Here is a 17,711-nt window from a genome sequence, read left to right as displayed (position 1 = left end):
AAGAACATATGCTTGTGACAACCACTACTAGGAAAAGGGCTATAGATAGGATTGATACTAATGATGCACCATGGAAGCAGTGCGCCACTACTATATACTAATGGCGCACCGGTTGGTGATGCGCCATTAGTGTGGAAGACACTAATGGCGCACCAGAAACAGGGTGCGCCACTAGTATTATTTTTTTTCCATTTTTCCATACAAACTAATGGCGCATCAGGTCAAAGTGCGCCATTACTAGTTCTAACTAGTAATGGCGCACTAGGCAGTCAGTGCGCCATTACTGTAAAAAAATTATTCTTTTTTTTGCAAAACTACTAATGGCGCACCGTTTCACAGTGCGCCATTACTAGTTTAAACTAGTAATGGCGCACTATTACCCGGTGCGCCATTAGTATATATATTTATTTATTATTACTTTTTTGCAAAACTACTAATGGCGCACCACCTGTAGGTGCGCCATTAGTAACCAGGGTTACTAATGTCGCATTTGCTGGTGGTGCGCCATTAGTAACCTGGGACCCCAACAAGATATTTTGGACAGCCCCACACCTACCCACTCACTTTCCCCACTTCATTCCCTCCACCTCCTTCTCCAAGCTTTCGGCTGCCTCCTCCTCCTCACCTCATTTCCACCATAGATTCATCAAAATTAAGTGGTGAAATTACCTTTTTCTGGTAGGTAAGTAAGGGGAAAGCTATCTTCATGATGTAGATCTACTTTTTTTCTCCCTAGCTCGCTCCAACAACGTGCACATGCACTTTTTGTGGCCTAGCTCGATCTATGTATGTTTGTGGTGTTGCATGTGTTTGTGGTGTTGCATATATGTTTGTGTTTGAAGGTACCGGTATTTGAAATGCGATAGTTGCCAATATTTTTCCGGAATGTTTTGATTCATTTCCGTTTCGGTGAGAATTTTGGCACTATGCATTCTTTTTGGTCCTATTTTTAGGGAAGGTCATGCCAAATTTTTTCTTGGTTCTAAAATATCGTTTTGCTCTACCCCGCAGGCGACCATGGTCCGCACGATGACTGAAGGCATCGTGAATAGGTTTTTGAGCTCCGCGAAGGCCGAGATGCTTCAAAAGAACGAGACGGAGATAAGATGTCCGTGTCGAAGATGCAAGTTGAAGAGCCTTATTGCGGACCCGGATTCCGGGCAGGTGCGGGACCACCTGCTCTTGCGTGGTTTCATGTATGGCTATTGGTGGCAAGGTGATGAAGATGACTATGAAGTTGTCCATGGGGGCCGGGCAAGAATTGAGGAAGGGCAACAAGACAAGTACCACCGCGGCGAGGGCGGGCGAGAAGACGAAGAATCTCCAGGACATGATCACGACGGTGATGCTGTACACAGTCATCGTGTAGAAGATGTCGTACATGATGATGAGGAAGATCAAGACGAAGGGCATGATCATGAAGATGAAGATGCCGGAGCAGACGACGATGGAGGCTGGGTGCAGGACCCTCATATTCAAGAGCTGCTTCTCAAGCAGACGGATATCGCAAGAGCTGCCGCCCGAGAGAAAGCCAAGCTGGATCAACTGGAGATAGACGCGGTTACTCCATTGTATGAAGGATGCAGGCCCAAGGATACCCGCCTGAAAGTAACGCTCATGGCTCTGGAGATGAAGGTAAAACACAAAATGACCGATGCATGCTTCGACGAGAACATGTCATTCTGGCACGAACGTCTTCCCAAGGGGAACAAGTGCCCGACCAGTTTCGAGGAGGCGAAGAAAATCGTGTGTCCTCTGGATTTACCGCACGTGAAATTCCATGTGTGCATGAACAATTGTATCATTTATCGGGACGAGCACGTGGAGTCTACCATATGTCCGGTGTGCGGCGTCACTCGATATAAGAACAGGAAGAAAGCTCCTCGAAAATTGGTGTGGTATTTTCCGATCACTCCTCGCCTGCAGTGGTATTTCGCGGACCCTAAGGTAGCAAAGCTCCTGCGTTGGCACGCAGATAGGGAGGAGAAGAAGCGGGAAGATGACGGAAATGATCCGGAAATAAATAAAAAAGACAAGATGCTGAGTCACCCTAAGGATGCGAGCCAGTGGAAAGCGTTGAACTTCGAATACCCATAATTTGGGAAGGATCCAAGGAACATCATGCTGGGCGCGAGCACTGATGGAGTCAATCCGTTTGGCAGCCAGAGAAGCACACATAGCACCTTGCCTGTGTTTGTGTGGATGTACAACCTTCCCCCCTGGTGGTGCATGAAGAGGAAGTACATTCACATGAGTACGCTAATTGAAGGGCCGAAACAACCAGGGAACGACATCAATCTGTATCTAGGGCTGCTAAAGGAGGAGCTAGACACGCTGTGGAAAACGCCAGCCAATACGTGGGATGCCGCAGAGAAAGAATATTTCCCTATGAGAGCCGCACTGCTCACAACGGTGCACGACTATCTTGGTTACAGATATCTCGCAGGGCAGGTAGTCCACGGATTTTCTGGGTGCGTAAGGTGCATGGATGACACAATGTATCGCCAGCTAGATAGAGATCCCGGGTCTTCAAAAACCGTGTTCATGGGACATCGAAGGTGGCTTCGTGATGATGACCCATGGAGGAAACACAAGGATCTGTTCAATGGTGAAACCGAACCCCGAAAACGCCCATGTACGAGGAGCGGCGAGGAAATAGACGAGCTGTTGAAAAATTGGAAAGACTGCCCACGGCCGGGAAAGAAGCAAAAGGCGCCAGAGCCGGGAAAGAAGCGAAAGGCGCCAGAGCCGCTGCTGAAGGTATGGAAAACAAGTCTATTTTCTGGGACTTGCCGTACTGGAAGATCCACCGTGTGCCTCACAGCCTTGATGTCATGCATATCATCAAGAACGTGTGCGAGAGTCTGCTTGGTACCCTGCTCAACATGCCAGAGAGGACCAAAGATGGGCCGAAAGCAAGGGCAGACTTGAAATCAATGGGCATCAGGCAGGAGCTTCACGCTAATGATGATGATGATGATGATGATGATGATGAGGCGAAGCAGGACACAGAAAGTCGTCGTAAAGGCAAAAAGGCCAAGAAGACCGGAAATGACTACCCTCCCACGTGCTTCATTCTAAGTCAGGAGGAGATCGAGGAGTTTTTCACCTGCCTCCTAGGAGTAAAACTTCCTTATGGTTATGCAGGGAATATAAGCAGATACCTAGAACCAGTGAAGCAGAAGTTCAGCAGGATGAAGTCTCACGACTGTCACGTGCTGATGACGCAGATACTTCCAGTTGCAATCCGTGGGATCATGGATGCGCATGTCCGTGAAACGCTATTTGGCCTATGCAACTTTTTCGACGTCATCTCTCGGAAGTCGATTGGCGTGAGGCAACTCAGAAGGCTACAGGACGAGATCGTGGTGATACTATGCGAGCTTGAGATGTACTTCCCGCCCGCGTTCTTCGACGTTATGGTGCATCTGCTGGTCCATATCGTGCAGGATATCATCCAACTCGTGCCGATGTTCCTGCACAGCATGATGCCGTTCGAAAGGATGAATGGTGTCATCAAAGGATACGTTCGCAACATGTCACGTCCAGAGGGAAGTATAGCCAGGGGCTTTCTGACCGAGGAGTGCATCTCCTACTGCACGAATTATCTAGGCATCGAGAACCCCGTTGGTCTGCCCGTCAACAGGCACCTCGGCAGGCTCGCTGGATGGGGTCACCATGTGGGTTGCCGCGAAATGCATGTTGACTTAGAGGGTCGACTCGCCGACTTTGAAAGAGCAAACCTAGTCGCGCTACAACACATAGACGTGGTCGATCCTTGGGTGGTAGAGCACAAAACCTTTATTGAGAAGACGTACAATGACCGAGGCCAACAGAGGACGGACGGAGATATACTCAAAGAGCACAACTCATGTTTCACGCGTTGGTTCAAGCAGAAGCTTCTGTCGTACCCTTTACATGAGGATTCTTCCGTGGAAGAACAACTCATATTCGCCTTGTCATAGGGCGCCGAGCACAACCTGATGACCTATGAGGCGTACGATATCAATGACTACACATTCTACACCGAGGACGAGGACATGAAGAGCGATGGTTATCAGAACTCCGGGGCAACGATGGAATCCTACACCGGTAACGACAAGGACAGATACTACGGAAGGATCGAGGAGATCTGGGAGCTGAGCTACGCTAGAGAGAAGGTCCCGATGTTCCGTGTCAGATGGGCCAAGAGCGTCCTAAAAGAAGACCGGTATTTCACCACCATGGTTATACCCGAAGCCAAATCCAAGACCGCGGGCGCAAACGTCACCACGAAAAATGAGCCATGGGTACTGGCTTCCCAAGTGGACCAATGCTTCTTCATTACCGACCCGTTAAAGCCCAGTCGTGTTGTCGTGAGGAGAGGCAAAAGGAAGATCATCAGAATGGAGTAGCCAATGAGGAAGACTTCGACAAGTACGGCGACCCGAAGATCGAACATGACGATGACGATGAAGTAGCAGCACACACCACAAGAAGAAGCAGGACCACCCTACCTAAAGGACGTCCGTTCCACAGAAGAACTCCATTTGCGAAAAAGAAGGGCAAGAAGATTGTGAACAGATAGCTAGCTAAGATCGATTGTATTTAAATCATAGTCTTCATTTCTCGATTGTATTTCATGGGCACTTTTTGATATCATGAATATTTTTAAATTTCATGGGCACTTTTTGAATTCATGAGGACACTTGATCTCGATCCCCCTCCATCTCGATCTCGATCCCCCTCCATCTCGATCTCGATTCCCCCTCCATCTCGATCTCGATCCCCTCCATCTCGATCCCACCCGCACCCTCCCCCGCTAGCTCCACCGCCGCCGACGACCCACCCCAACCCTCCCCCGCTCCACCGCCGCCGACGAGCACCCGGCCCCCGCACCCTCCCCCGCTCCACCGCCGCCAACGGGCACCCCCCGCACCCACCCCCGCTCCACCGCCGCCGCCGATGATATTTTCAAGTAACAAATTTGAACGTATTTTTTAAAAAATCATTACTGTTTTTATAAAAAAATATTATTGTTATGATTTAAACAAGTTTGAACATATTTAAACACAAATAAATATAAAAATAGCATTTAAAATGCATAAAAAAATATTGGGGAGCCTGGGAATCAAACCCAGGACCTCTTGGTGTGTGTGTTGCGTGCTGACCAGTCGGGCTAGTGGGTGGGTTCTGTTGTAGATAGGGTTAGATTGTAGATATGGCTAGTGGGCTAGATTAAAACAAAATTCTAGTGGGTGATGCCCTGCAATTTTTGCTGCATTAAACCATAGGTGGCAATAGAGCCAAGTTATTAGGCCCAACATAGAATTCTCCTTAGCATCGATAAACCCTAGATGATAAACCCAACATAGGTGGCAATAGAGCCAAGTGATTACTGCAAGTGATTAGGCCCAACCTAGGGTGCCTCGGCATCGATAAACCATAAATGATGAAAACTTAACTTGGCTGCCCCGGATGCCTTGGTGTCGATGAGAACCTAAATGATGTACGCTTAGGCTTTTAGGGTGCCTCGGCATCGACAAACCCTAAATGATGAAAGCTTAGGCTTTTAGGGTGCCTCGGTGTCGACAAACCCTAAATGATGAGACCATGATCTTGTTCCTTGACAATAACCAACTTTTTGACCAAACTTTTTTCCTATTTAGAGCGAAACATGGCCCATAATGATGAGGCCGGTGGTTCAGGGGGCAAGCAATTCTGGGAGCTGTCCCAGGAGATGGAGGAACAACCTCACCGCTATGAGGACGCCGCGGAAGACACTGATCCTGATTACACAACCCCTAGTGGCGTCGGGGATGACACCACCGATGGTGCCGCCGAGGATGCCACCACTGATGATGGCGGCGCACACACAGATGGCAGCCAACCAAAGAAGCAAAGGAAGGACCGGCGCCCGAATGCGCTCCGCACCCTCAAGGAGGAATTCACTCATGTGGACTCTGACGGGAATCCAACGGAGCCAAAACATATAGTCAAGGGGTACTCGGTTCAGCTCGGGTGCATTCTCGGGAGCACCGTCTCGATCAACACCGAGAACCTTAGGCATAAGGACCGAGGGAATTTGCGCAACCTTCTCTTTACGATGCTGCACGAACGATACAAGTTCCCCGCTGAATTTGAAAACACACGCCTCTCAGGGAATAAAGTGAACAGTGCCGCCCTCACGAAGATGAGCACGACCCTGTCTACTTGGAGAAGCGCGGTGAAGAGAATGATTGATAAAGGTGATAGTTATGAGAAGATCAAGGCGAAATATCCTTTGATGAGAAAAGATGAGTACAAGGAGTTCAAGATCAAGTGCGAAAGCAGTGCAACCTCCGAATCAAGTCAGTGGGGGAAAGAAATGTGGGAGTTGAACTTAGGGGAACACAAACTCGGTCCCGGCGGTTACAGAGTGGCGGAACCTATATGGGACAAGGAGGACGCGGAGCGTGCCGAGCAAGGCCTACCGCCCCGCTTCGAGAAATACAGCGGTGACAAGCAGACCAGGAACTATGTTAGGGCCCAGTACAAGGAGGACCCGATAACAAAGGAGCTTACCACGGATCCGAAGACCAGGGCGCTTGAGCTTCTTCTTGTAAGGAATACACCCCCGCGTAATTAGCTCCATATGGTTGCACTCTAATTAATCCCCATATTTCTAAATGGTTCACGTTCCTTTCGCAGGACACTGAAAGCAGTAGCGTGGGGTCGTCTAAGAGCTCCCCTTTCGACACCCCTTTAAACAGGGCGTTGAATGAAAATAAAAACAAGGATAAGCTCACTAAGCTGACGTCAGCTGGTCGTGTGGCCGGCAAAGGCTTCTCCCAAAATGGGGGTCATACTATACCGCTGGTGTGCAGAAGGAGAAAAAGACCAGCTCGGAAAGCCAGACGTGCGAGGTTGAAGAAATCAAGGCACAAGTGGTGCGGATTCCGGAGCTTGTCCAAGAGCAAGTGCAACAACAACTTGGAACGACGCTCAACGCCATGGTGCCTACGTTGATTCATGGGCTGATGACGTGGATTGCGGGCGGCCAACAGGGGCCTCCCCCGGTTCCCAACTTCACGGCCAGCAACTCGCACAACGCGCAGGCGGCGCCATTGGTGTCTCTGGCGGCGCCATTGGTGTCTCCGGCGGAGGCGGTATTCGTGTCTCCGGCGCCGGCACGGGCATTGGAGCTTAATGCACCCGGGTGTACGCCGGCCGGCACCTCGCCAACAAGCGCCCCCTCCGTCAGTTGCACGCCCGCCGTTGGCAGTGCCTCGACATTAGCCGAGCTCGACGGCATCATGGTAACTAAGCCTCTCGGCCGATGAATTCATCTCCTTGCCTTTGACTGGGCATCCCTGACGCCATGTACATGTTTTCGCAGGGCACCGCCGACGTTCCTTGCACTCTTCTGCACTTCGTGGGCGCCGAGTTGGTCGATGTCGCCAAGGGCAGAATCGTTCAACCGGGCAACCCCATGTTCCACGGTAATCCGATGCCACCCACAATGTATAGGGTTGAAGTGGTTCGGGTGCTGCCAGGCTGCGATGAGCTGTTACCTCCGATTCGACCCGCTGGGGCCGACAAAGAAGATGAGATGACCCTCAGCGCCTGCATAAACTGGCCCCTGCTTTGGCCGAAGAGCCAGATTCGTTTGGGGGCGGGGGACACCACCCCACAGACAAGACCACCAGTCGTGCCAGCGCCAAGCCATGGCAAGAACGCCACAACGCTACCGGACCTGCCGGACATCCCTATGGCACAGGATCCGGACAGCCCTATGGCACACGATCCGGACGGTGATGACAACGACGACGGTACAGTTACCAACATTGATAAGTACTTTGCCGAACATGGGTACACTGACGAGTTCTGCGGGCCTCTTTCTCAAGAACCCAACCAAGACCACCGCGATCTAGCTGGTACGGCGGAGAAATCCAATTGCGACAGGCGTCGTCTGGTGTTCAGTTCTCAGGACACGCCTCCAGCTCCCGCCTTCACTGAGCCTCAGATAGCTGAGGTGCGAAATATTATCAGCCCCAACACGCTCAAGAAGGCGGTGTGTGAGCAGAACTCGGTCCCATTACAGGAGATCAAGAAGAAGGGACGGAAGAGAAAGACTAACAAGGGCGCCGGTGCGAGCCAGCTGGCACCGAGTTCGATCCGTGCTCAGGACGGGCCACCTTCACCTAAGGATATCTCGAGGAGGGTGCATGTGGCGGGTAGGGCGATGCTACCGCCAAATATGCTGAATGCTGCAACCGGTGCTATGCGGAGTCTGCACGACAGTGTTCTTTCTTTGGAGAAGCGGCGTCTCAGAGAGAAGGATGTGGATACCCGGTTTTCGTGGCCAAGGCGCCAGAGGGCAAGGGCTTTGTGGATGGCGACATCGGGGGTACGATCGTCCTGCGGTTTGATGACATCTTTGCTATGTTTATCCTTCATCCGCTGCACTACACCTTCGTTCGGCTGTTTTCGCTGAGTATGGAGATGCGGATCATTAGAGACAAGACCCCGGACATCGTGATAGTCGACCCCTTCTACATGCGTGCCAAGCACTTGAGCAGCGCTGGGGACCGCCAAGTTGCGAGTTCACACCTCTAAGGCGTCATTCTGGCAAACCCAGATAAGGATAACTTCCTTGTGGCTTACTTTCCCGAGTAAGTCATCCCTTAACCGCCCCATAACATATGATTTCTTAGATTTCGATCGTTCTTTTTTTTCTAACATTCCGTGTTCTGTGCAGTGACACACATTGCACACTCATCCTCTTAAGCCCAAAATATTCCATGGCCACGTATTTCGACCCGAACCGTAACTCCAACATAGACTACACAAATGTCAAGAAAGTTCTTGATGATGTTCTCCCCGGCTACACCAAATTTGGAGGCACCTTCACCAGGGCAGTTCGTAAGTATGGTAAGCACATGTTCTCACACAATACGAAGTTCTGCTGCGTCAAGCAGCCGCCTGGCGGTCAGAAGGATGCCTACTACGCCCTCCATCACATGCGGGCGATCGTAAGGGACCATCATCAACTTCTGCTACCAGATAATCTCAAAGATTGGGTCGCGAGCTTGTCGGCAGTCCAGGACGCGGACCTCAGACAAGAATTCTTTCGCATCTAGTCGGAGTTTGCGGACATCATACATCAACATGTCCTTCATACCTCGGGGCAGTTCTTCCTCAGATATCAACCGTCCAACAGTGAGATAGATGAAATGCTAAAAATGCAGTGTGACAACGACCGTGATTTCATGACCATCACGACAGACGGCAGCTTCATCCACGTTCCTGTCCGATGAGTCGAGTCGAAAGTAGTGATGTGTAGTTCTGAAACATTGATTGGCTCATGTTGTAATTATACTTTAATGAATTCTTATGTCTCTTTGGTTTGGACAGTCATTCAACTTAGATGTAATCGATGCTATTTATTAGTAGGACCACGAATCGTGCTATTAATGTCTTGATTTTCTCTTCCGATCCTTTTGTTGCATACTTACATATTGCTTATGTATTGTCTGTTGTTTGGCTTGTGCATAGAGATGTCGTCCTATGTCGTGTACAAGGGTAAGGTTCCCGGAGTCTACGACGACTGGGAGGAGTGTCGGAGATAGGTTCACCATTTCAGCGGTAACAGTTACAAAGGGTACACCACTAGGGCGGAGGCCGAATGTAGATACGCCCGCTATCTAGCGGGAGAGAGGAGGGAGCGTTGGAGGAACCGGATGAAGACCAGTTTGATCGCGATGATGCTCATCGTGATGACCACAGCTCTCTTCTATGTGATGCTAGTTTAGATGATCGATCTCGACTTGTAATGTGAAGGCAAACTCGATACTCGCGGTCTTGAGACTTGTGATGTTTTATCTTTGTTCGGTCTTTTCAATTCGGAGACTAATATGATGAATTGTATTCGGAGACTAATCTTCTATTGTATTTGATGAATCTGATGTTGTTGTGTGTTGCTGTCTATATTCTATGCAATAATATATTTTGTAACCTGTGCACAAATCAGAAAAGCAAAAAAAAATAAAACCTAATATTCATACTAATGGCGCACCACACAAGACACTAATGGCGCACTGTGATCATCACACTAATGGCGCATTAACTGCTGGTGCGCCATTAGAATGCCAAAGCACATGGATACATATGGGCCCCTAGGAGGCATTCTAATGGCGCACTGCAGGCTATACTAATGGCGCACTACGTGGTGCGCCATTAGAACACCAGATACTAATGGCGCACCTGTGGTGCGCCATTAGAATTTAATTCTAATGGCATGATGCCAGTGGCGCACCGGTAGTGCGCCATTAGAAGGAAAATTCGGTGCGCCACTAGCATGCCTTTTCCTAGTAGTGAACCCATGGTGATGAAAGAAAATGATAGCTTTGTCAAGAGAAGGGATACCAATCGAAATGGCAAAAGCCTCATCAAGACAAGCAAGATAAAAAAATATGTTCACCACAATAGAGTGCATCAAGATGCAACGATATAAGATCCGCACTCAAGATAAATCCTTGCACATAACCACCAAGGAAAGGTGGACGTGAAAGAATAAGGATATCAACTACATATGTAACTTCTCTCAAGTGTATAAGATTCTAGGTAGATGAAAATCATGATGATATCAATCCACAAAGAAGGATATCACTAGTGCAAAACCGGGCAATAGCACCGGTTCGTAAGGCCCTTTAGTGCCGGTTCGGTAACCGGCACTAAAGTTCCCCCCCTTTAGTACTGGTTCAGCACGAACCGGTGCTAAAGGGCAACCACGTGGCACGAGCCAGCTCCAGGGGCAGGGAGCCCTTTAGTACCGGTTGGTGACACCAACCGGTATTAAAAAGGTTGGGTGGTTTTGGGTTTATGATTTCTTTTTCATTTAATTTTGTGTTTTCCATTTAATTCTTTTTCGTCTGCTGGTATTTTACGATACTACATATTGTACATGTTATGCATATATATAAATAGAATTTCTAGTAGAACCGATCATATATATATATCATCGAATGACTCACAACCACCATTAATTAATTCACACATATATACACACATGTATGTGTGTATATATATGCACAATTAGCTACCTATATACAATTTCTCCTAATTGGTGCCGTCGGAGCCAGTGGCATTAGCCTAATTGGTGCCTTCGGAGCACGATAACAATTGGAAGTGGTTCATGGTGGCAGTAGCGGGTAAAAGTATTCTCCTTTGGGATCTATGACCTGGTCGAGCAAAAATCCCGCTATTTCCTCTTGAATTGCTTCTATGCGGTCCTCTGGTAGGAGCTTCAACCGCACCTCTTTGAACTGTTAAGAAGGAGATCAATGGTGTAAAAATTGTGAATAGCGTTCTGACAAACGTACCCACTCCTGCCTTTGAGATCTGCTCCTTTCGGACGCCATCATGCGAATGTTCTCGCAAACCTAGTATGCACACAGATTATTCCCCGACGCCTGCTTCAGGGCCTTTACAAGAATGGAATTTGATCCGCTAATAATTAATCAAGCATGATAATTAAAGAGATGGCAGCTAGCTAGTACTACTTAATTACTTACCATGGGTCGATACCATTTCAGATTTCGTTTCCATTGGCCTGGAGTGACGCTGATGAACTTTGCCCAAGCACTGCCCGCCGACAAACAAAATGAATAAATGGGTTATTAAATAGTTGTTATCAGGAAATGATGAACTAATTAAATAGGCCAAGATATAGTTAATAATTATTGAAATTACCTGTTAACTATCCCCTTCACGATGGTGTAGTCAGTTTGTTTCTTAAGTAGTGAGTCTAGTACTTCAATTGTTTCGTCATCAACTTTAATGATTACCAAGATCCAGTGAAATCTGCATGCACACATATTTGCATGTCTAAATTAAGCGGGCATATGTAAGCAAAAACATGTAGCTAGCTAGTAGGCAAAAGCAGAATTTGTAGTACAAGACAGTGTGACTCACTCGAAGTTGTAAGGAAGTAGTATATCTTCATTGTATTTGAGGCGCTTGAAGAACTCTAGCATGCTTTCCTCTACACTTTTTTAGTAATATGGATCTAATTTCCATGTTTATTCATTAATGGTATTTGGGTCAACGAACCCAATGCCATAGCGTCCACCTTTTTTCATTTCATAAATCTTCATCCTGCATAATACCACAGAAAAGAATATAGTGAGGATAATTACAGGTAATGATTGATCAAAATGATCACTATAGCTAGCTTGAGACTTAAATTACAGAAAGAATCACTTACAGACAATAGAAACTGACGATAGATTTGTCGAGTGCGTCTTGATTGTATAACTGAAATAGTTATGAATACTCAACGGACACAGCTTTCTCATGGTACTAATGATCCTTCTTGACGTTCACCATGAGGGACTCTCAATTGGAAATCTTGGTAATGTCCATGTACCATTGATGCAATTCATACATTCTCGTTGGGAGCTTCTTGACCTCGTCTGGCTCGACCAAAGGTTGGCCCCAGACATATTTCCGTTTTATTTCCTCCTCTCTAGTCGGAGACATAGGCTCGATATCGAGGACTTGTCCAATAGTGATCATGAGGCTTTTAGCCTGCTCAATATGCTCCTCGGTTATTACCACATCGCTCAGCTCGGGAACGTAAACGGTTTGCCCACAATAATATTGGGTGCGCCTACTCTCATGTGTTGTTGGCACAACAAGTGGGGGGATTGATTGCACCGCCTGTTCTCCGAGCTGGGGAATGGTTTTACCCCTCCTTTTGCCAGCTGATTTGCTCGAGCTCGAGCTCGCCTCTTTCTGTAGACGTGCTCGATTTAACTTCCCGAGGTGGAGCTCATAGTACGTGTCAACAGGCTTGGGAGCTGGTGCTCTAGCCATACAAATGAATTGGTCAATCTTTTCCTCAGGCACTTTTTCCCTTGGCGGCGGTGGCGGTTTCGATGCAAAATGGGCTTCCACTTCGGCCTTCGATATGGCTGCGTTTTCCTCCTCGGACTTGTCGTAAGGCCTCTGCGGTAGAGGCGCGAGGCTGCTTGGACCATATTGAAATCGCTTGCCTCCGCCTGTACCTCTAGTACTACCTCGACTTGTAACACTACGCACCATAGCTGAGGCGGCTCTCTTCCGTGATTGCTGAGGCGGCGAAGACGGCTGACGTGGCTGAGTTGGAAGAGGAGGAGTGGCCTGAAGCTGTGCTGGACTTGGAGGAGGAGTGGCCTGACGCTTTGCCGGACTTGGAGGAGGAGGAGTGGCCTGAAGCTGTGCCCGACTTGGAGGAGGAGTGGCCTGACGCGTTGGTGGACTTGGAGGAGCGGGAGTCTGCTGACTCGGTGGCGGACTTCGACAAGGAGTCGGATGACGCGGTGTCGGTGGCCTTCGAAAGATGATGCAATCCTTTCTCCATAGGATGATACGATGGTTAGCCTCTCCCAGTGTGTTCTCCTCGTCATCTCCAGGAATGTCAAGCTCTAGCCCTGAATATTGGTCCACCACCTCATCAACCAAGACACAAGCATAGCCCATGTCGAATCGGGTTGCAATGGAAGGTTGCCTCGGGGGGATTTGTAAAAGCAAGGGCGTCCGCCACCTTCATGGATATGTTCTTCATTTTGAAGTGTAGCTCGTAGTTAGTGTTCTCCATGATGTCATCCACTGGGTAGCTATCCAGTAATGTGTCGCCCGGGGTGGAACCCACGCTGCTTCTCGGCATGGATGGGACAGTGCTATCCAATGCTGGATCATTCGCTAGCTGCTGCAGCTGCTGAGACCCCATTTGCTGGCTAAGTGAGTCGATCTGCTCCTGCTGCCGCTGGAATTTGACTGCCAAGTCCGCGTGCGCTGATTCTAGGCCTTGAAGGCGTTCATAGTCCAGCTTCCTCTGCTCCTCCTCCATCTTCCTCTTCTTCTCCTCCGCAATCTTCTTTCTCGCACGGGTTCTGTAGTCGGTGTTCCAGTCCGAAAACCCCTCATACCACGGAACAACGCCCTTGCCTCGTGTTCTTCCCAGGTGTTCAGGATTTCCTAGGGCACACATAAGCTCGTCGTTCTCTCTGTTGGGCTGGAACACCCCCGATCGAGCCTCTTCTATTGAAACAAGTAGCTTATCTTCGGCTCCGTCCAGACATGCCTTCTTCGAAAAATTGCCTGTCTTCGGGTCCAACTCCCCCCCATGCGCATAGAACCAAGTCCTGCACCTAGGGGGCCGGCTCAATGTTTCTGTAGTGACACCTTCATCCTCCATCTCTTTCTCAGACTTATCCCACTTAGGCATTCCCACCGCATAGCCACCTGGCCCCAGCTTATGGAAGTTATCTGTTTTGCGGCACTGGCCTTGTTTATTCTCGACCGTTCCTTAGATAATTATGAATCCTTGAATTTCACGAAATCGTCCCAATGAGCACTTTGCTTCTCTAGTGTTCCCTCGAATACTGGAGTCTTCCTTCCTCCCTTGACGTACTTGTCCCATTCACGATTCTTGTGGTTGTTAAATGCAACCGCCATCTTCCTAAGAGCAGCGTCCTTGACTTTCTCCACATCTGCATCTGTGAAATGATCTGGTAGGGTGAAATGTTCCATGAGCGTTTCCCAAAGAAGAAGTTTTTGTCTTTCGTCGACAAAAGTAACTCCTGGACGTGGCTTTGCTAGCTCTCTCCATTCTTGAAGGGAGATCAGGAGTTGGTCCTTCACAAGAACTCCGCACTGATGAATGAACTTGTCTGCAATCTTCTTAGGCGCTAATGGTTTGCCATTAGATTTGATGGCCTGGATATTGTACTTTACGCCCTCCTTCAACTTTTTGTTCGGGCCTCGTTTCCTGTTGCCTGAAGATTTGCTCGATCCGGATGGCTGAAAGAAGAAAGATCGATTCGTTAATATATCTTCAAGTCATTTAAAACATGTGATGATCACCAGATGCCTGCTTATATAAATATATATACCTCGCCTGTCTTTGTTGTTTCAAGATCAACATTTTCTTCGTCATGTTCATAGTTCATGACTTCATCAATTCGGTCGTCGTGACTGAATATCATATCACCCTCCCCGGTGTTGTTTAGATATTCGGAGCCGTCATAATCTTCTTCATTCTGATCATCATCTGGCCCGCGAGGATTGCATATGATATTGAACAGGGCCTCTTCTCCCTCTCTGCCGGTATTGTCCACCATAGGTTTTATTTAACTAATCCAAAAGAAATATATTCAAATTACAATGCATGGATGCAATCAATTAATAAGGAAAAAATGAATCAATCATAGTACATAATAAGCATCATCGAATATAATCTCGAATATGTCGTCTCGAATAATAGATATAATCTCGAATACATCATTTCGAATAATATATATAATCTTGAATAAATCATCTCGAATATTATATATCGAATACATCACTAGCTAGCTAGCTAGCTAATATAGATTGAATACTAGATAGTAATCTAGGCGGTGGACAACCAAAGTGAAGGAACCATCACTGGATCATAGCTCGGGTGATCTCCCCAAAGAACCTGCTAGGTATTGAAGAACCTGACGTCCATAGCAGCCATGTAGCGATGGACGTGCTCGTCCTCCTCCCTGACACGACGACGTACCACCTCCGGCAGGGCCGGCTCCCTCCGCACCGAAAGTGGCCCACGCGAACGCCACCAAAGGAGATGAGGGTCGATGATGGAACCAGGGGCTGGGTTCCTCACCAAGCGTCGCGCCCCTGAAGGTAGCACCTCCCAGTGCCAGCCCGGCGGAGCCCAGTCCCGGACATGGGTCGTTTGAAGCAGGACGTCGTCGTGAACGGATCGACGGCAAGGATGCGGGCCGGGCATCGTCGACAACTAATACTATATGCCGCAAAAGTAAAGTAACATTCTTAAATGATGGATTGTGCTTTCATATATGCAAATTCTAAATTTTATAACTAAAACTAATATTTCTAATATTTCTATAACTAAAACTAACATTTCTAATATTTCTATAACTAAAAAAAATTTCTATATAACTAACATTTCTATATAACTAACATTTCTAATATAAATAACATTTCTATATAACTAACATTTCTAATATTTCTATATAACTAACATTTCTATATAACTAACATTTCTAATATATCTATAACTAAAAAACATTTCTATATAACTAACATTTCTAATAATTCTATAACTAAAAAATATAAAGATTGCTAACATTTCTATAACAATGTGTGTGTGTATGTGTGTGTGTGTGGTACATGGCGGCCAGGGTAGGACCTCACCGGCGAGGCGCGACAATGGGGGTGGCGACGGGGACGGGGATGGGCCGGGCAGGGACGACGGGAGGACGGGGCGGGGTGCGGCGCGGCGATGGGGACGTGGACGGGGACGGCGATGGACGGCGACGGGGACGACGATGGTGGCGGCGACGAGGGGCGGCGGTGACGGGGCAGAGGAGAAAGAAGCAGAGGGAGAGATGAGAAACTGACAAATTTTTTAAAGTGTTTTCTTATATAGAAAAACCTTTAGTAGCGGTTGGAGCCACCAACCAGTACTAAAGGTCTGTTTTGGCCAGGCCAAGCGGCAGGAACGACACCCCTTTAGTACCAGGTGGTGGCTCTAACCGGTACTAAAGACCCCCCCCTTTAGTACCTGTTTGAGCCACCACCCGGTACTAAAGGGGTGCACTGGTGCAGGTGCGGTGCATCATGTTTAGTCCCACCTCGCTAGCCGAGGGGCGTCCGCACTGGTTTATAAGCCCCAGTGCGGTAGCTCCCTCGAGCTCCTCTTGAAAGCAGGCCTACTGGGCCTAAATGTTCTGTGCTGCCCTATGGGCCTACTGGGCCTTTGTGGGCCTGCATCCTAGCCCAACAACAGGTTGGGTTTCTAGTCGTATACAGGCCGCTGTGGCGCAGTAGGTGGGCTTTTCTAATTATTTTTTTGCTTTATTTATTTTGTTTTATTTATTTTTGAGTTGTTTTTGGTTGTATTTAGAGTTTCTTTGTGAATATTTTTGCTTTAGGTACAAAAATTACAAACTTTCTGTTAGTACCGGTAGTTTACAAATTTGAATAGTTTAAATTTTGAATTATTTGAAATTTGTGTGAATCACTAGTTTGTGAATAACTTAACTTTGAAAATAGATTTTTCAGTGATTCTTTTTTCTTATGTTTAATATTAGTGTGTTTATCATTATATTCAATTTGGTAATGCTTAGGTTATTTAAAAAATGAAATGCCTTTGTAACGGATGAGTTTTCGTCCGAAACCCTGATACTTCGAAAGAGATTGTCCATTTTGTACACGAAGTGCATCCAGTTTTTGCGGTAACCCTCTCTACTTTTTTGCACATGCTATGTGGGTGAAATTATGATACCATGCCAACTTTCAACCTTTTCTGAGTTCATTTGAAATGCTTTTCAATTTCAGGGTCATTTAGCTGAAAAAATCAGTAAATGCATGAAAGAATTTGCTTGCACATAAAATTTCTTCGCGTTTCAAATGCCAAAACACATAACTAGCTACCCTCACTATTACAGAGATTCCCTCCTGGGTGTGAAACACAGAAGAAAGTGATGATAGTGAAGCCGATCACATCCCAGATCTTTGGGTGTGAAACTTTTTCTTCGCGTGTGTCCCTTTGCGTCGTAGCCATGGAAAATCTTCATCATTTAACCGGATGCTCGGGTCAATATTCACTATGAATGGAGCAATTTCATCAAACTTTTCATAATCTCCTGACATGTCTATCTTGTCATCCACTCCCACGATGTTTCTCTTCCCAGAAAGAA

The sequence above is a fragment of the Triticum aestivum genome, chromosome 3A (assembly GCF_018294505.1).
Source record: "Triticum aestivum cultivar Chinese Spring chromosome 3A, IWGSC CS RefSeq v2.1, whole genome shotgun sequence".
Lineage (NCBI taxonomy): Eukaryota > Viridiplantae > Streptophyta > Magnoliopsida > Poales > Poaceae > Triticum > Triticum aestivum.
The sequence above is the reverse complement of the archived record's forward strand: the minus strand, read 5'-3'. Positions refer to the sequence as shown.